The sequence below is a fragment of the Rhipicephalus sanguineus genome, unplaced genomic scaffold (genome assembly GCF_013339695.2).
Source record: "Rhipicephalus sanguineus isolate Rsan-2018 unplaced genomic scaffold, BIME_Rsan_1.4 Seq618, whole genome shotgun sequence".
In the NCBI taxonomy this organism is placed as follows: Eukaryota; Metazoa; Arthropoda; class Arachnida; order Ixodida; family Ixodidae; genus Rhipicephalus; species Rhipicephalus sanguineus.
Window position 1 is genome coordinate 169,763 of NW_023615635.1, and position 15,248 is coordinate 185,010.

Consider the following 15,248-nt stretch of genomic DNA (forward strand, 5'->3'; position numbering starts at 1 on the left):
ACAGCTACTACACTTACAAAAACACGTCGATCCACCCGTAACGCTAAGCTCAAAGCCATAAAATACAGCATAGAAGTACTCGCTGACAGCTTCTCATGAAACCGATTCCCACAACGCGTGGGATCTGCCGAATTTCTTTTCACGTTCCCACGCGCGGAAGCATGCTGCACACTCAATGTCGATGGAAATGTTATGAAGTAGACTAAAGCGCATTTCAAAACATCATGCACCTTCAGCAGTGCAGACACAATGTGCGATCAGCAAACAATGACCCTTGATAATTGTTTGCATCGCTCATTTTATGGGAGCTTGTACAGCAACACGCATAACGGTGTCAACTCGTTAACTGACAGTTTTAGTTGGGCATCCGCAACAGCCTCGCGGAGACAGGCTGCTGTTGGGAATCGCTGGCAGTCTACTTCCGCAGAGCTGCTGCAGACGCCCAGCTGAAGCTGTATAATTCGTACCTACGAAAGCAGAACACTCACCGTTCACAGTCGCACGTTGTCCGTGTCCGCAGCTCCATGAATATTCCGCCCTCCAAGCGTCACTTGGAGCACGGAGCCTGGCGTCACCGCCACCGAAGATACGCATGCTCGCTCGAACACAAATCTACAAGACAGGCAACTGACGCAACCCGCGCGACCAACGCAACGCATTCCAAAAGGCCGAGGAGAGAGGAGGCGCCGCGCCATTGAGGCTCCGTCGGCGAGCCAGCGCAATGGCGCCACGACAGCGCCATTGCGCTGTCGTGGCGCGATATGTACGGTTTGTACGGCGGCTCCTTCACCATGGAAACCTATCGAAACGCGCTTCACGAGAGTCCAGGACTCCAGAAGAAATGCTAATTCTTCCCTGCCACGGTGGTCTAGTGGTTATGGGTTACTTATGGCGCTCGACTGCTGACGCGAAGGTCGCGGGATCGAATCCCGGCCGCGGCGGCTGCACTTTCGAAAACGTCTGGGGCCTGTCTAGTTAGATTTAGGTGCACGTTAAAGAACCACAGATGGTCGAAATTTCCGGAGACTTCCGCTACGGCGTCCCTCATAATCATATTGTGGTTTTGGGACGTTAAACTCCAGAAAAAGAAATGCTAACTCTCCTTTTTCTGCTTCTACCTTCCAAAGGGGTCAAATGGATACCCGAAGAGGCTCACGGTACTGTGATCCTCTTGACTTTTTTTCTTGGAGTGTAGGGACAGGTAAATATCGGACAGTTCGCGAAAAAGTAGAATGAACTTGATCTATAAAAGCAAGGCAGAAAGATTCTGTCGTATATACCTGTATAGACAGCTAACCATTACATCGGTGCTCTATAGCTTGGCGATGCAGGCAGTTAAATTCAAATGGGAACGCTGGAAGGACATACTATTTTGGGATTAGACGACAGCCATTTGTTCTCAGTCTATAGAAACGTATGACAACGCTAATCAGGTAATTTTGTGGTATACACTGAAAGAAATGGGCATAGACGGCGACTGTATTCATGCTTTTGAGGGAGATATACTGAAAAAATACAGTTTGCGTAGAGTGGGAAGGAATGAGTAGCAAAGAGAACGTTTATATTAGCAAGGGGCTGACACAGATGTCCTTTGTCCGCGCTGTTATTCATGCTGCGCATGGCGAGAAAGGAAAAAACGCTAGAAGGTAGCAACATTGCTTTTAACCTGTCACACAAACAGACCGGCGGGATTATGCGGACAGTCGAGAAGATGAGTCAGTGTAACTCCAATGACCAGGCGGTGCCATTACACGGCAAGAAATACCGATGGTGAGCGATACATGTACCTCGGAGTATGGTTAACCCGGTGCTTACATTTCGGAACTCTGTGGTGTGCACGAGGTCAGAGGTGCAATCACTGTAGTGATGAAGAACTATCGATAAATTGACTATCGATAGCATCGGTCGAGAGTCTTTTTTGTAACTATCGATAGTGTAGAGAAACTATCGATAGTACTATTATCGACAAAATATCGATATTTCAATCGGTAGTAGCATGGTTAATATTACTAGCGATATTACTGCCACGCGTGTTTATTACTTTGTTTTGATGTATTCGGGTTTCACCCACAAAGACTGTTAGCAACGTTTGACGCAGACCGCGCCGTATGTTTGAGAAGCTTCACGATTGTTTGAGATCATTCTGTTAAGATTACGCGCCCGGACGCCAATAGTCAAGTTTATTCGAGAGCTTACGCGAGCACCAGCGATAACGCTGGAAGGTTCGATGACTGATGTATAAAAGACGACGCTTTCCACCAATGATCAGATTACTCGGCGGCCGATGACTGTTCTCGCAACTATCAGTGCGCAGCTTATCGCTTGTATATTGAGTTTTGATTTTCTGGGCACAAATTCGCCCAAATAAAGAGCTCTGTATTCCCAGTCTTGTTGCAGCATTCTTCACCGTCACAACCACGTGACAATACTATCAATAGCGGTGTGAAAAATGATGCTGTTGCGGGCAGCCCCTATGCCAAAATATTTGTGATAGCGTACTATCAGCTTCGCTTCATTTATGAGCAATTCTTGGCAAAAGAAATAAATTATTTCCGAATTGAAAATGGCGGAACATGTCCATCAATACATCATAAATTCACATCCAAAAGCAACCAGTTCCACCTTACAATTAACAAGTTTAGTTCATGATATTCTTTTGTATTTTGAAATCATAAAATGCAATATAAATTTGAAGCCGCGCAGTTCCACTCATGTAACGCCTTCCTTTCCGCTACAGCTGAATAGTTTGACTTAATGATCATGTGTCAGCAAAGCACTCAGGTGAACCGTGAAGATCACAAGCATCACAACTTTCTTGCCCTTCAGCCTGCCCTCTGGCTCCACTATGTACCCGCGTGCGGGGAACCAAGTTTTTCTGCAAGGAGTTCGTGCTGTTAGATGCGTAGCAGCTCTTTGACTAGCCTGTGTAACGCTGTCCGTCCGTCCGCACAAACGCGAGGCAACGCGCTTCCCTCGGCGCAGCTGTTGAGCGGTGCCAAGTAGGTCACGCCGCAGCTGGGTGTTGACGTCACACACCCCTCGCACGCTTCCCTCGACGGTGCGCACGTTCGTCACGGTCTCCCTCACCCGCCGTGCTCCCGCAGCTGCCGGGTGTTGCTCCAACGCCCGCTCGCCTCCCGTGTCTGCGTTTCAACAAACGTTTACACCAGTAAACGCTACACCGAGTTTCGCTTCAAACGAATCTTCCAGCGCTCACCGCAGCACCCGCGTTAGCGCCGTTCAACCCGTGACGCCACCCGTGCGCAACGCTGCTGCTTCGCATCCCATCAGCGTTCCTTCGGGGATGGTCCAATTTTTTATACTATCGTAGTACCATCGAATTTTTTACTATCGATAGCGCTATCGATAGTATTTTTTACCATCATAGTTCGATAGTGACTCAGCTATCGATAGTATCGATAATACTATCGATAGTTCTGCATCACTAGCGATCAGGAATGGGTGAATCAAAGGACTATGGGCGCCTCGCGTTAGGCGCCCGCGGGAAGAGAAATGTGGCTGTAAAGGGCGATATGGGGGCAAGTTTTGAGGCGAGGGAAGCTCATAGCAAAAGTTCGAGGAGAGCTAAAATGACAGAGTAGATTGGCAGAGAAGGTGTTTCCGATATTTGTATAGGAAGAGCATTGACACAGTGGAGAAAAAGAACTAGGAAGCTCACTAATAAATACGGCTGACATTGTAAGCGATATGGCAACAAAGAGCGTTAAGCAAGAAGTCGGAAGGATTTACTCGATGGCAGCGATAGAAAAAAAAAGGCTCCGAGGAACTACCAAAAGGGCAAAAACGAAATAAGGAGGGAGGCATTTTATATTCAAGGGAAGCGCTTTACTGTTTGAAGCTAGGTCGGGTTGCCTTAGAACGCGCAGTTATGAAGCGAGATTCAATAAAGAAGAAGACACAATGCACATGCTGTGGGGAAGCTAAGGAAACGACGGACCATGTTCAGATTGAATGTGGCAATATCCACCCAGTGTACGTTTGGGCATCGGAAGCTGAATGCGTCCGCGATGGAAATAAGAGAGGCATTAGGCCAACAAAAAAAAACATTTTTTTCACACTTGTTGCACTCCAGTTTTCAGGCGGGATACACTGCTGGGACACAAGGGCGGCGTGGAGATGATGGGAGTGGCAAAGCGGCACATGGCAGATTCAGCTTCACTTCGGCGATGGGTCACCGGTGTTGACAGGCGCTTGCACGCCCCCGTGGTTCTGGGTCTCAGTGTCGATCAACGGAATTCACACTGTTAAGAGTTTCTTGCACTCTCGCCGACTTCTTCCGCGCCTTCTAGCGGCGAACGTTTCTGCGCCGCCATCATCTCTGGCTCTGTCCTGAAGTGTCAATATGGCAAAGCTAAGCAGGGGGCATAGAAAAAGAAACAAACAAGCATTTCATTCACAATGGTTGCGACAATCTTGAAGAAGCAAAATTAATATCGAGCACAAGTAGGCACTTTATTATGATATTTTGAAAACCAGGTAAGGGATGTTTTGTGACAGAAGCTTGCATTCTCAAAGGGCCCTGTACAAAGTAACATTCAGTTACTGCAGTTTTTACAGCGGTTTGGAGGCGTGAAAACGTTTCCACAGTGCCTAGCATACACCACTCTTTCCTTGAACTATAAAGGGTGTCCCAGCTATCACGCAGCACGATTTAAAAAAATGAACGGCGTTACGCGAATCAAACCTACAGCATATTGTTCACTAGTACACTAGTAGTCCCACTGCTATTTTTTTCGTTAATGAGGTTTAACTAATATAGTCATAATATATTTCTAACTCGACAAGTACTCGCCTAATTGTCAAAATGTCATGATGCGTATGTAGCATGTTTCAAATGGCATCTAACTGCGCTACTTTCAACAACGTGCTAATTGCGCGCTCATTTTTTCCGGCTGTTAAAGAAAGCCCGCTAAATATGAAAAATAACACGTGACTACGCTCCCACCCGCAAAGGAAACCAGCGCCCTCAATTAGCTTACTGCTCAACCGCTTTGCCTGTTGCCTGTTGCGAAAGACAGCGTTCCGCATTTTGGCAAGGGTACAGGTCGGGCGCCAGCGATATGCGTGCAATTTCGCTGGGATTCAATCCGTTCGATAGTACGCCGCAATCATCCATACTCATCGGCCGACTGTTCTCATTGATAACGCGGCAGTGTTCTGATTACTGCCTGACTCTGTAAAACCAAGCGGTGCGTTTCTAGGCCGGGAGTGGCAGATAGGGCGATGCGTTTTTTTTTTCTTTCTGCATTTTTTCCTTGATACTGTCTACCTCATAGGGGGCCTGTTTGGGGGCGCTGGTTCCCGAGTGCGCAACACTCTAGTCACGTGTCGCTTTTCATATTCGCGGGCTTTCTTGATCGGCGGAAGAAATGAGCGCGCAATTAGCACGTTGTTGAAAGTAGCGCAGTTAGTGCCATTTGAACATGCCTACATACGCCTCATGACATTTTGACAATTAGGCGAGTACTTGTCGAGTTAAAATAATTATGACTAATTAATTAAACCTCATTAACGAAAAAGTAGCAGTGGCTACTCTAGTGTACTAGGAACAATATGCTGTAGGTTTGATTCGGTAACGCCGTTCCTCTTTTTTTAAATCGTGCTGCGTGACAGCTGGAACACCGTTTTGTAGTATAACCATCACAGGGTGCACAGTGAGTCAGACTGTGCTAGCAAACTGCCTACATGTCTTCTGCAACCTAGACTTTGGTTTCATTCCTTGCGCACACCTGTATCCTGCTGCGATGCTGCGGTGCACTCTACCGTCAAAGCCCAACCGTTCCCTTTTTGTTAAAGTGGCTGAGTCAGGTCTCTTGGCTTGGGACGACCTAGAAATGACCCGTCTGCGTCAAGAGAAGAGCCACTTGACCCCGTGCTCCTTGACCCTAAGGTGTAAAGTGTGCCACATGAGCTTCAGTGATGTTTCTCAACGCGATGCTCGGTCGCGACAGCTGCCAGGTCGCATGCTTCCTAGAAAGCATAGTGAGCATAAAATATGCTGAGAAGAAAACCACAAACATTGAACTGGCACCTTATCCACTGAAAGGGATCGTTTTGAGTGGCAGCACCTGCACCAACACAGATGTAAGCCTCCTGTGGCTATAGAAATATGCAGCAGAACGGCAGCGATAGGAACACTCAGTCATCCGACGTTATTAATCCTGGAAATTCAAGGTCAAGAAGAAAAAAAAATGCCTACCCTCAACTATATTTTCGTGGGGTCACGTGACCACATTTCACTCGCCACTGCGTTGCAAGCGCCGTCAATGGAAGCTGAATATCCTACGTAGGGGAAGCTTTCACACCATTGTTTGCCCGTTTCAATCTCGCTCAGCGATCACAACCGTTACAACCGTACAACACACGTGGCACCACAGCTCCCTTCCCCCCGAGAAAAAGGAAGAGCCAATAACATTGCGTCGAAAGTGCGCATGCTTGCGCTGGTGGTGCAAGTTTTGCTATAGTCGATTACAACCTAATAATACAAACTCCACCCACAGCCATACTGTCCCACCCAAGAATTCGCATAAGCGCAATCATTTTTGGTCATTTCAGTGACGTCAAGCACTTGCATGCTCCAGATAAGTGGTTCTCAACCATGGATGTTTCAAGGACCCCTGGACCGGTGGAAGTGATGATCGAGGGACCCCTTGCAGTGAGAGGAAAAGGGGGGGGGGAGGGTCATACCAGAACATGCAGCGTGATATAGGCAGGGGCCTTTTGTTTCTCCCTGGCAACAATGCTCGAATTAAAGTGCCACACCCAATTAGATCTCAATAGCTTCTCAAGTTGTGCGTTCTGCAGCCGCATTGAACCTGTTAATACCTTTGCTCTTTAGATATGCAAGCCTAGAAAAAGTATTCTAGCGTGCATATGTCGAAGAAAACTGCAACAAAAGCTTTACAGCTTCGCTCCTCCATTATTACTCTTTGCTAAAGGGTTTCTTTAGCAAATATAAAGAATGGCACTACCTTATGCAGCCCTTGCGGGAGCACGGTTCAGTGCCATTAGGGCGAGAGAGAGGAGGACAAAAGTTGAGGTAGAAAGGAGAGAGGTAATATGCTCAGTAGGGTTCTGCTAAGGAAGCAGTGTCCTGCAGGTGCTGATAACCAGCTACACCACTACACGAACATTTTTCATTGCACTTCGGATTTAACGAAGTCACCAAGCACCGCATCTGCACTTCCATAGCATTGTGAGCTGCTAGAAATCTCTGCAGAAACATAATGACGCAACGCAAGAAATTTCGCCTTACGTTGCACCATTACCTTTTGTACATTATGTACCCACTAGCCCAGCATACATTAGAAAGAAACCCACACGGCAGCGGCGCTCCACGCTCGTCAAGGACTCCCCAACCTACTCCAACCTACTTATTACAAACTGCACTTGCAAGTGTGCTCAGCATGGCCACCTCGTGTCTGCAAATCGCGCATTGACGAGCCTGGAGCGCCGCTGCCGTCTGGGTTTCTATATGTATCCTGTTTCTATATGACAGTGATACGTTGGCTGTTTAAATGGCTTTTTCGGTACGGACACAGGATATATATAGAAACCCACACGGCAGCGGCGCTCCAGGCTCTCGTCGTACGATTTTTTTGCGGCTCATGACGCGTCGGCGTTTGCATGTGTGGTAAGAGGACGGTGAACGAGCGTCGGCGTCGTGTGGTGCTCGGCGTGCGGTGCCGAATTTGAAGTGCGCGGGCTCCCCGTGTGATGATCGGCGTGCGGGGCCGATGAAGAAAGGCGCGCGTGGTTAGCGGGCCACGGAAACGCAGCTCGAGCGAGAGGAAGGAGGGGCTGGCCTGCGAAGACTGAGCGTTGTGTAAACCATTTCCATTATAAAGTACAGTGTGGCCAATCCCCCTTGTGGGTATGAGCCAAGATCTAGGCGACAAGACAAGACAAGACTGAGGACGAACTCGACGAGAGCGCATGAAGTTCTGGCTCCGTTCCGGCTTCGCCATCGTCGTGGCCTCCTGAGCTGGGCCTCGCCCCGGCTCCTGTGACCGGCCTACCGTCCTTGGCTCGGGTTTCGTCCTGGGCAGTTCTTCCTACCGGGTCCACACCCGGGTGCCGTCCACTGGGCCACGCCCCGGTGCTCGTCTTCGACCTGGGAGCCTCGCCTAATGCTGTTCAGGGTGCCTCCAGGGCTGTTCTTGAGCCGGGGCCACGACCGGCGCTGTTCCGACACCCTGGCTACGTCACCGTGCTGACGTGCTGCCGTGGCCGTGTCAAGGTTCGCCGCAAGCCCGACTGCGTCGATTTCTTCGGACCCGCCGCCGCACCGCAAGACCGACGCCCGCAGACTGTGAGTGCGCGTGACTGAGGGCTTATAAATAGGCTATATAGGATATGTTTGTGCTCGTTGTGTACATGTTTGGTCTGACGTCCTGGTTCGTGTCATATTAAACTTCCCTGTGTCTCTTGGAGCGTACGTCGTTCGTCTGGCCAACCTGCGCCCACATTCAGACCCCCACAGCATGACTCAGTTTCTATGCGTGCTGGTTTGCCACTGCATCCGTGTCATTTTCCACTACGTGCCGAACACGTTCTACACGGGCAGCCTGGGCGGATCAGTGTAGAACGTTGCACAGCGTGATTGCAACATGGAACTTTTTTTGTGTGAATATCAAACAAATTTTGCACACCCGGATGTTTGTTTGCGTGAGCACGCCGTTTACAGTGCGCAATACAAAAAAACAAACGGCAGCCGGATGAATGGCATGCACTACATTAAGCCACACACAGTGGCTTTAAAAATAAAGAAAACCACTTGTCTGCATATCACCATTTCGTCGTCAAGAGCATTGAGCTTCCAGAGTATAGACAATATTTTGATTTATCGATAACAAAGATTGTACGCGGAAGTATTAGTTAGGCAGGCTATAAACGAGAAAGAAGCACATCGCTGGAAACGGGAAGAGGGGAAGTCTTCCGCGGCAGTCGTGAAAGAAAAAAGTGCATTTAGGACCAGAACAAAAGGTATTCTTGGGGAAAAACACTCCTGCTGCCCAAGAAGGTGTAATAGCGAACTTTGGCACAAATGGCGCAGTTGAACCACTACTACACGGCGATGCTGCCGCGCAAAAAGAGCGGTGACAAGGTGATTGAGAAAGCCACACGAGGCGAGGCTTTCTGTAAATTTCTATGAGGGGAAGCGCAGTGATTAGAACCAGCCATTGACGCCATTGGCAGGGTGAAATGCGAAAGGTAACTTTTCTCGTCGCTAGCTCGGGTTTTGAAGTTTTTTGTAAGACATTCCCATTTTTTTCGTGTAAGTAATCACATTTTATAATTCTTTGAGCGTTTTATCGCTTCAACATTCAATACTATGCACACTACAGTGCTACACAAAGCAGTCGTAAAAACGTCACAGGGCCCTTGAATTTGCATTCTCATTTTTGTGACGCTTGTGGCGCACAAGTTCTCCCACACCAGCGCAAAAAAATTAAAAAAATAAAAAACCTACCTCGTTCATCTTGTTGTTCGTCTAGTTCTTCTTCCTCGTTGTTAGCGTGCTCAGTGTTGTTTTGCAGTGCATTCTTCAATTTAGGTATACTGAACCCGAAATTCGCGATTGCGCTCGAGACCAACGCGTGCGTAGCCTGTGAAAGAAGTTTGCTTTAGTATCTGCCGAGTTATGGCATGTTTCATAAGTCAAGTTCCGTCCAAGTGATATCCATCACACACATGCACATTATCGACATTCTTGTTTAAAAGCCAGAAACTGGAGATTGGGAACCCTCAGGGAAACCTCGAAAAATTTGTACTCTATGAGGGAATCTTGGCTGTGAGCTTAATTGAAAGCAAACAAGTTGTGGCAGTGCTGCCCGAATTACAGAGGACCACTCTAACATGGCTTGTGCGAAGCATGTACTCTTCGCGGCCAGCCTCCCGCCCTTTGCCGCCTAGAGATTGCGCCGGCATAAGCAGTGCCACAGAACATTCGGCATTGGGACGCTTCAAATACAGTAGAATCTCGCTGACACAATCTCGCGAGGTCAAGAAAAATATTCGTATCAGTTGAAATTTGAATCCCCGAAAAACATCGAAGACTGGTTTGCCAAAGTAGTATGCTACTCGTATGCCTACAGTGTAGACAAGCGAGTGTTTCCATTTATCGTTTTTCAGGGTAGCAGCAACAAATAGACCTTCCTGAATGAATGCCAGTAGTTGCTATTCGTCAGGGAACGTACCGATGCTCGTAAATATACAGCGTGTGCTTGCTTGTGCAATTAAGGGACAAAAAAAGTGCAGAGTCCCATACCCGTAGCTCCATAACAGCTAGTACCCCCTTCACAATTTTGGCGTGCTTTTTTTGCATGACATTATTGCACTGCGACGAAAGTAACTGAAAGCGTTACGCATGCGGTACACCAGGCCAGAAACTTCAAAAAAACGCTTTTTGTTATTTTCTTTTGGCGGGGGATTGGGGCTGTTTTTCGTGGCCGTGCTAGTAAAATCGGAGTCCCCAGGGCAAATCAACCGAGATGGCAGGTACACACACTCCCTAATAAACGTTGCGAGGCCAAGCAGGTGTACGTAAACAAATAATGCGGTCCCGAGAGCAGCACCACGTGTAAGCACCTCGCAAGAAAAAAAAAAGAAAGGAAGGAAAAAAGGAAAAAAAGCTAAGCCAGCGCCATTTACAATATAAAAACGAAGCCACAGAAGTCGTATCAGCACCTACAAGATCCACGCACAGCATCGCAGAGGTTACAACACGCAGTTGATGGACGCTGCTGACAACCAGCCAAACCGGCGGAGTGGAGCGCATGTCCACATTTTAGTTACTCGCGCCTGTGCGCAGCCTGTTCATATGTACGGGACAGCAAACGTTTGTATTGGGTTAAGAATATAGGCTAATGGGCCTTGGCAGGGGCCAGGAATTTGTATTTGCCACGATTGTATCACCGAGACTCTACAGTGAAGTGAGTCAAAAATGGTCATTTCCTAGCGCCGTCACCCATGGCATCATTGACTGCAGAGAAGGCACTCCCATTTGTTCCTTAGCCTCAACACAAACAATGTTAAACATTTAGACAGGAATGTGATGCCCTTTGGGAAGGCATCTGTAATTCAAACAAGGAAGCTCTGTCAAACAAAGCTCTGCCAAACGACTGCTCATCAAACTTTGTGGAGGCGCTAGTAGAGTGATCTAGAATAGTATTCTATGTCACTCTAGGCCAGTGGTTCTTAGCCATGGATGTTTCGGGGATGCCTTGTGGACTGGCGGAAGTCATAAGGGAACCTTGCAGTGAGAGAAAGGGGGGAAAGGGGGTCATAAATTAACACAAATGCACCGTGAAGTAGGCGGCTTTTATTCTACCTAGCAAATAATGGTCAAACTAAACGGCCACACGAATTCGATCTCAAAAGCTTGTCAATAAGTTGTGCGGTCTGCAGCCACATTCACTAGATATGTTTGCTCTACACATATACAAGCTTGGAAAAAGAATGCTCGCGTGCGTATGTCGTAGAAAACTGCAACAAAGGCTTACAGCCATCTCATGGAGAAGGGGGAACATAAGTCAGCTATGCCGCATTGCAATATTGTTTTGCGCTGAGCATACTAAAAATCAGAAGGGGTCGCTGTCACAGGACACTGTGTTCCTCCAAAAAAAAAAACTCGTCTTGTGTGGGGTTCGCGGACCACCATAAATGGCTTCGCGGACCCCCTGGGTTCCGCGGACTCCTATTTGAGAAACCCTGCTCTAGCCGTAGCAAATGATTCCGCAATTGCGCCCAGCACAAAATGGCAGATGCGCCCAGTCTTGCTGAAGATCAAAGCATTTCGCATTTCCCTATTCCTTGAACCTGGAGAACATGGAATACACCCTCACTAGGTATCACAAGAAGAGGGAAACTGGTGGAGCAGAACATTAAAGAGAGTGCTTTCGGTCTAATACTCCTGCATGACAAAAAGAATAGAGCTCCAGACTGGCACAATAGCTCTGTTGCTGACAGGGAAAGCCATGCTTATTTTGGCACTTCCGATATGTAATATGCTAGTGTTGCATTTGAGAGGAAAATTACAATGCGAACTACATGAAATGTCTGCAAACGACACAAGAAAGTTCCTCTGCAGAAATATGTATCTGTCACAACTGAAATAATGTACTTACATCAGCCCCAGGGACCGCTGCGGCCAGATTGTCCAGTTTAGCCGTAGTCCACCGGGGCGACTTGGAGAGCTTGACGACACACTTTATTTTTGGGTATGAAAGTAATAGAAATAACATCAAACAAGAGTGCACTGAAATCCTCACGACAATTTTTATCACACCTCTCTGAATAAGCCTGCAGCCTCTGCCATGTCTGTTCCTGTATAACTGAGCATTCTGAGTGAGAGAGCCAATTATGGTTTCACCACATCAGAATAGACGTACATGGATGGCATTTCTATGTATTCACAGAAATTTGTGGTTTGCCCAGACTGATGGCTGGGGGCAATTTTAGCATAGGTCAAAACACGATAGCGATTGGTTTGATATTTTAATCACGCAATGAAATCACCTTATCGCCGCCGACCACGCTCATATGGCGCTCGCCAGAACTAATGTGCCGTTTTTTTGTTTTGTTTTTTTTTTGTTTTTCTAAAGAGCCAGTGCGTTTACCTGAAACTGAGAAAAACACAGTTTTTGCTACTGACAATGTGGTCGGCACTGACCCAACAATTTTTTTCCAGTGTCTGATGTCACCAAAATACTGAAATCAATAATGCGGCTAAATGCATATAGCCCACTATCGTTGATATACAGGAGTAAAATTTGCATGGCTCTTATAGATTGGAACATTCATTTGGGCTTGAGTTAGTCATAAAAGTAGTCTAAATCGCAGTGAATTAACGATATAGGAATATTTTGCGAAAATATTAACACGTCCTCGTGCTCCGTCGGTGCCGTCCTTAGTTGCATGGGCGTAGTGGCGATGACTGTCGGCAGCGTTTTCTTGTTCCTGCATCTATTGAAGGCCTTCAAAAAATGCTGCAGCTCTTAGCTCCTTTATGCCGTGCCGTTTCGGCATATATTGTCGTTCATGACATGCATGTCATGATTTTCATGTTATGACTCGTCATTCGTTCGTCATACAGTCATGTTATGCCATACCAATTTGTGGTACATTCGATTAATGAAACGAGCAGGAGAGCACAATTGTGTAGGCGGCTAGACAGAGACAGACAGACAGCAGAGACCGGAGACAGACAGACAGACAGATGGATAGATAGATAGAGCTGCAGATAGATGATATGATACGATAGTAGATAGATAGAGCTAGTCGATAGATAGATAGATAGATAGATAGAAGATAGATAGATCGATAGATAGATAGATAGATAGATAGATGGATGGATGGATGGATGGATTGGATGGATGGATGGATGGATGGATGGAAGGACGGACGGACGGACGGACGGACGGACGGACGGACGACGAGGACGGACGGACAGGACGAGAAGACAGACAGACAACAGACAGACAGACAGACAGACAGACAGACAGAAAGATAGAGATAGATAGATAGATGCTATGATAGATAGATAGATAGTAGATAGATAGACAGATAGATAGATAGATAGACAGATAGATAGATAGATAGATAGATAGTAGATAGATAAGATAGAAGATAGATAGATAGATAGATAGATAGATAGATAGATAGATGGATGGATGGATGGATGGATGGATGGAGGATGGATGGATGGATGGAAGGACGGACGGACGGACGGACGGACGGAACGGACGGACGGACGGACGGACGGACGGACGGGACAGACAGACAGACAGACAGACAGACAGACAGACAGACAGACAGACAGACAGCAGACAGACAGATAGTAGATAGATAGATAGATAGATAGATAGATAGATAGCAGATAGATAGATAGATAGAAGAAGATAGATATATGATAGATAGATAGATAGATAGATAGAGTAGATAGATAGATAGATAGATAGATAGATAGATAGATAGATAGATCGATAGATAGATAGATAGATAGATAGATAGATAGAGAGTAGCTAGATAGATAGATACGCTCTAGTCGCATAAGTTCGAAGAAATGCTCGCATTAAAAAAAAGAGCGTACAGAAACCACACGACACAATATATCAGAAAAGCAAAGATATAGCGGATTTATTCGCGGTCCGAGGCTTCGGGAAACGCGTCGTGAAGCATGCGAGGCCCAGCGAACGCCCTCAACCGAGCTCAGCGCACAGACGCTCGCGTCGGTGGCAGACGCAGCACGCGTCGCCACGGTTTGACGCCGTGCCCCCCTATGCTATACTGCAACGTTGCACAATGTTCACGTCTAGCCGTCGCATAGATCCGCAAACTTTTTCAGCAAACCTCGCCGTCCCTTACAGCTTCAGAAAAAGGTTACAACTGCGCGAATAAGACACTACGTGATAAACATAGGAACATGCGCACATAGGAAGCGCGACGTGTGTGTGCGTGTTTCTATGTTCTTACAAGTTGCAACCTTCTTCTGAATAAAGGACCCAACTACCAACAAAATGTCATTCTACAAGCTACGCTTGAAACGTGCCTCACTTGTTGCCTCCACACGAAAACCCGACGCAGCCGACGTTGACGAAGCCTTCCGCTGTCATGCATGGGCTTGTCGTGGTATGGCCGGTACGGCCTGGCTGCGGTGCTGCGGCCTGGTACGCGAATGGAATTCATGATGATGTGATGGTGCTCCTGGAGATTGGCGTGATTGGCGCTACACACTCAGGGGATCGGTTCAAGAGTCGGGCGGATTCAGGGGCGGATCATAAAGTCTGAAATTTTTATGGCTAATAGACGTTAGCAGTATAAAGTAGATTGAACGGGTTTTTTAATGATGCCAGTTTTTAGATTAGACCGCGTTGGATAACCTCCAAATGGCCAAAATGATTATGGTCATTATGACAATTTAAAAATTATTAGCGCTTGATGTGTCGAATAAGACGATTTTGATTCGCATGCATGCATTTCTCGATAGCACTATATATGCGAATCGTAGATGGTGTTTTATTATGACAGTCGGCTGAAGAAAAGTAACACGAAAGTGTGTGAATAAATGTTTTTATGTATAAGAACATGCAAATTGGGCGTATAATATTATTTTGTGAAAACAATTCTGTTGGATTGATGATAACTTTTTTTTTTTCACGCTTGCGTCCTCTGGCGTTTGGTGAGATCACTATGTTCGCTAGTTAGTCGTGACGCACTTCTGAGGC